The sequence below is a fragment of the Mauremys mutica genome, chromosome 19, assembly GCF_020497125.1.
Source record: "Mauremys mutica isolate MM-2020 ecotype Southern chromosome 19, ASM2049712v1, whole genome shotgun sequence".
Taxonomy (NCBI): domain Eukaryota; kingdom Metazoa; phylum Chordata; order Testudines; family Geoemydidae; genus Mauremys; species Mauremys mutica.
This window is the reverse complement of record NC_059090.1, coordinates 16,820,299-16,826,298: the sequence shown is the minus strand read 5'-3', so window position 1 is coordinate 16,826,298 and position 6,000 is coordinate 16,820,299.

The following is a 6,000-nucleotide window of genomic DNA, read 5'->3' as shown; positions in this document are numbered from 1 at the left end:
ACTTGCCTTGGCAAAAAAATAAGAGACGTTTTCAGTGAATCAGTGACTGGAACCATCTGCATTTTGGTTCAGTCGGTATGGCCAGATACCAGACATGTTTTGGGATGTGGGAACAATATAGGCAAGCAACATAACAACATCCTCTCTCTCCCCAACCCAGCTGCTGGGTTACAGTTCAGCGGGTGTGATCCTAGGGGATGAAATTTCTCATTGGCAGAGAGCATTATGAATTCAAAACCAAAACCAACCCCCTTAGGCCACTGTACACTTCCAGAATAAAAAATACCGTTTAAAACGGAAAGGAAAGTCACATGACTGCTAGGATGTATACAGAAAGTTCCCAGCACATGTATATACAAGACATCCATTTAACAACAAAGTCTTATTGCTATGCGTCCATTTCCAATCTAGTAGTGAAGCTTTACAAGTCAACATTAAACATATTATACAAAACACGCAGACTTCAATTCTTACACTCCCTGATATGTGCCTCTACATATAGAGATATACAGTATAGATATAACTTCTATTTATCCTTTCTGACTCACAGGGAGTCTGTGAAAGTGCTGGATAAATGCACAGTACAAATCTCCTTTTTGAATATATATCTTACATTCTAATACACCTCTACCTTGATATAACACGACCCGATATAACACAAATTCGGATATAACATGCTAAAGCAGCGCTCCAGGGAGCTGGGGCTGCGCACTCCGGTGGATCAAAGCAAGTTCGATATAACGCGGTTAGATTTTTTGGCTCCCGAGGACAGCGTTATATCGGGGTAGAGGTGTAGTTAATTTACACTCAGACACTAGAGAGTCTACAAACATGCTCACCCATCAACCGTAGTTAGAAAACATGTGTGTTTCATTAGGTGTGCATTGTTGCTTTGGACTCTCTGTGTCTAACATGACGCTTCAGATTAAAAAGGAGGACCACCGACTTTAATTTTTGATCATTTATATAAATACAAAGATTAAAAAACGATAGATTCTTTTCAACAAATCTGCTTCGAGCATAGTGTTTTCTCTTCAAAACTAAATATATATTTATATATAGCCTCCCCGCAAAAACACACCAATGAATAAAAAGGCCAATAATGAAGTTTAGGGGCTTATCCTGCAAGCTCTTAGGCAAGAATTCCCACATAAAGGGCTGCAGGGTCTGGTCTTTACAACTAACTTCAAACGACATTATTAATAAAGGGCAAATCCTGATGTCCTTACTCAGGGCTAGATTGCAATATCCTTAATCATGGCAAGTGGGATCTTGCCCATCTGAGTGGGCATTACAATCTAGCCCTCGGTTTTTAATAAAAGAAACCCTTAGATGAAACCCTTAGTGATGTCAGCAGGAGCTTTGCCAGAGGCATGAGTGAATGAACATCGAGTAGGGGCTTCAGGATTTAGCTCATAGGAATAGAAAGTGCTCCATTTAGCTCCTCTGTCTTGTCTATGGCTCATCAAAACCTGTCCTTGCGCCTCCTCCTTAGTTGCACTGGTGCAAATCAGAAGTAATGCCATCGCCATCAATGGGGTTACAATGGTCTAAGCAAGGTAAAGATCAGGCCCAATATCGCATGCATTTTGTATGTTTGTTGCTTTATGGCTAATGGGATTTGTGCCCTCCCCCTGCCACCTCCATGTAATCTCTGATCAGGATTTTGCAGGGTTGCAGTGATACCTGCTGGTGAGGCGTATGGCCACTTGGCTTCAGAGCATGAGCAGCCTGCATGCAGAGCTAAAGGGAAGGTGTGGGCAGGAGGCAGAGGAGGGGAAGGATGGTTGAAGAGAGCTGGAAATTAAATAAACTCCTTGAACGAGCCCACACTTATCAGGAAAGCAGGAAGGCTCCTACAGCTCAGATGGAGTTGTTCCATTTACATACCAGCCACTGAGAAATAGATGATTGGTAGGAAATTATTTACAAAAGAGAACTATTGTATCCTCTCTCTCTTTTATACTGAAGTCTGCTACAGTCTCTGCATCAATGATTTTATAATAACTGAGTCTGCCCGTTAGGGTTATCCAGAAATGAAAAGAGAAGCCATGCAAATCACCGCTAAAATAAAACCCAACTAAAACAGTACACAGTGAATTTATTAGCTCCTCTGGTATTAATCTCTCCCCCCCCACACACAAAGAAAGAAATGTTCTCAGCAGAACCTCTGTGAACCTGAGAGAAATAACCATTTACAAAGGCGAGGTTCAAATCTTAATCAAGTCGAAGGGATACTGCATTTCCATAGCTATAATTTTCCACAGTGCAATGCAAATTGCTTATTGCTTTCACTGCTCTCCCGCAGATTGTTTCATCAGAGCAGGATAGTGAACAATCCGTGCTCACTATATGGTAGAAATCTTATTACATTGCTTTGCCAGCAGAGGGCCTTCTCTTTTTAATAACCCTTAATAGAAACAGACAACAGAGTATCTCATCATAGCGTTATAAGAAAACTGGACCCATACAGTAGGTGTCCCTTAGAGCGTGCATATTTTTCTTTTGTTAACAACTTGGATGTCTAGTATAAATGCTCCTGATTTTTCCAAAGACCTCTTTGCAGGGGCTTCTGAGGCAATTTTAGCCACAAGTTGATAAGAAGCTTAACAAACAAGAGAATTGTGTCCAGCAAAATGAGCATTATGGTATCCCCAGTCTCACAAGGAAGCATGTACTGATGAAACACCATCGTTGGGGCCAGATCCTCAGCTGGTGCAAAGTGGTGTAGCTCCACTAACTTCACTGAAGCTGCATCAGTTTATCCCAGCTGGGGATGAGGCCCGGAATTCCTGTGTGATTTTTTTTTCTTTCAATACAAACTAATTAATTTGGTACAATTTCAGTGGAGTGACTGAGCTGGACTCTCAGTAATGTGGGGATCGCGTAGAGCGGGATCCATGGAAGTACTTAGGTGCCTAAGTCCTGGGGTTGGCTCCACCGCAATCCACAAAACTCCCACTGAATCTTGTAGGCACCTGAACTTACTCGACGCCTAAGTTATTTCGGGGCAGGGTAAAAGTCCTCGACTCCCTAGGTGCCTAGGTTTCTGCTTCTGGGCACGTGCTCTGCTACCTCCCTCTAGGCAGCCGGGTGCCTATCTCCTACCGAAGCTCCAGAGCGATCTGGAACCAGGGGAAGATAGGCGCTTCCCCGCCGAAGTCGCCTGCAGGCCCTGAGCCGGGAGGCTAACCACTGGGCTACAGGGTCATTCCCTCTCTCTGGCCCACTGACTGTTTTAGTATTTATCTACTGCGGAACAGTCGTTGGGTCAGACAGAAGGCGAATGACTCTATATCCCAGTGGTTACAGCCCCCACCTGGGAAGCAGGAAACCCCGAATCCAGTCCCCCTGCTCCAACCCCTCTTTGATTACGGAGCCACACTGCAACAGCTTCCACAGAAGGGAGCCTGACATCAGAAATCCTCGGAGAAGTGGGATCCTTCCCCGCCATCGCCCCCAGCAGAGGTGGGACTTGAACTTGGGCCTCCCACATCCCAAGGGAGTGCTCTAACCACTGGGCTAACAATAACGATGGGGGTGGCACCTACTTCTGTGAGAGATGGGATGGGGTTTAGGACACACCCATCCTCAGCACCACTGGCTAGCTTAGGCAGCTCCCCGCCTAGCAGGCTGGCTTTTGTGGATCGCATCCTTAGGCGCCTCTCTCTCCCCATTCATTGTATAGGGAGCCCGGATGACAAAGTCGAGCAAGGTGTTTTTCGTGGATTTTGTAGGTGTTTAAAAGTTAGGTGCTGCAATGCCCAAGTTCTTCTGTGGATCCCCCCCTTCCCTGCTACATTTCAGGGTGAGCGTTAGCATGCCCATTGAATCAAAGTTACAGATCTCCTTTCACTAGCTGCTCGGCTAGTGCAATAAATAGGATGAGATAATCGCCCTGGATTATTTCCTCCTTCCTCACACCCCTAGTTAAGCCTCATTTTATTCCTTTGCCAGGTGTAAACTTGCAACATGGGTTATCACTAATTCAGCCGCTCACTGACACCTCCAGGGACTAAGTAGTAGCAGAGCAGTGATTAGAAAATGTAGGGGAAGACGACCTTGAAGAGGAGGCAAGATCCAAACAGGATGCCCTGTTCATGCCATCAAGTACGGCTGTCAGGAGAAATAAATGGCCCTAGCAGCTTTGCTGGCAGAAGAAACAGCTATGCCCAGTGTAGTGATTACAGCGAACACTTGCTGCACAAAGACAGCTTTGAACAGCACTGGCGTGGAATCTAAAATGACAGTCTATTACTTCAGTGTAGTGAGTCAATAGAAGGAGTCTAATGAGCTGTTTCTCAAAAACAGAAGGCAGCTAGCAATCTAGTAAAGGGCCCTGAAATGACTGGCTATCTGTACTACTCCTGCCCATTTGCAGCGAGTGCAGTTAGAGGTGTGACTGCAGCGCGTGCTGGCAGAGCCACGCTACCTTTTGTCTAGCTAGCCTGGCTACAAAGAACAGTGAAGACGTAGCGGTATGGGCTCCAGCACAGGCTATCAATGCAAGTACGCACCCAGTGTCCCTGACGTGCTTGTACAGTCTGCAGTGATGCCCGTGACACTGCAGCTACACTGTTATTTTTAGCTGGATTAAAGCTAGTGTCGCTATTCCAATGCATGCTGCAGTCACATATCTGATTGCAGTGTAGACATCCCCTAAGAGGTGCAGCTCTGTCTCTTTTTCCTACATCCTTCTGTTCCTTGCTTTGGAAGTGGTCAGACACTTAGGGACAGATTTTCAAAGTGCAGATAGGGACCTTGTGCGATACTCAAAAGCAGGCATCTGTCATGGAAATTAAGGGGATTTAGGCGCTTCACAAGCTTAGGCACTTTTGAAAATCACACTTTGGACCTATTTACATCTTTGGGCGCTAAATACCTTAGTAAATCTCGCCCTTAGGGCTTAATTGATCAACCAGTCCTGTGCTATAGAGAGGTCTTCACAGATGACGCCATGGCATTTCATACCGAATTCAAAACTGCGTTTAAAGAACACAGGTCAAGAACACATATCCCATAGAGGGCAAGGGAAGATTTAAAGGAACAGATAATCTTCTCTTTCAAAGAAAAGGTACAAAAATGCAATTTTCTGTCTCAATAGAATAAATCTTCTATTCTGAATTTTATTTTTATAATTCAAAAAGTTGGGCTAGTAATTGTTACCTAGAAACTGATACAAGTATTTAAATATAATATATAAATATTGCACTACAAAAATAGATACATTTGAATGCATATCATATGCATGAGCACTACATGGGCGAACTCAAATTATTGGTAAATAGGGCTGGTCAGTTAGGACCAGATTTTCTAAGAAGTTCCAAACGGGCTTTGGAAAAATGGAGTCTGCATTATTTCCCTGCAGACACCTATATTCACATGCAAATTGAGTAGCTAGCTGGATATGTGGGATGAAATCCAGGCCCTAATGAGGTCAATGGCAAAATTTCCATTGATTTTAATAGGCCTGGCATTTTAGCCCTGGTTACTAGATATTCACACATGCATACACAAACAGCCATGCCTGCAAAAAAAAAAAAAAAAAAAATGGGTGCCCAGTTTTGCTGTGTTTGCAAATGTGTCCCTAAATAGCAAAACAGCAAGTGACTGGTTTGCTGTTTGTAATATTTAACCTAGGCATGTATTTGTGCACTCGTAAGACAATCAGAGCCACTAACTTAGCCACACTTCCTGTAGCCAATAGAAAGGAGGGTGTAGAGAAAAAAAAAAGCTAATTGGTTAGAACAGGTCGTCAAAAACTACATGGGTCAAAATTTTGCTCTCAGTTACTGCAGAGTAACAGAGGATCCTTCAAGGTGCTGAGCATCCACTGAAGTCCTAAAATCAGAACGTGGCCCTCTGTCTAATCTTCACAATAATTTTTCCTTCTTGTAATTGTTAAGCAGTTGCAAGATGCTAAAGGCACATCACAGATTTTGGAGCTTTATATTGGAGGCTAAAGCCTTGAGCTTATTCATGCCTTTCGTTTTGAAGTTA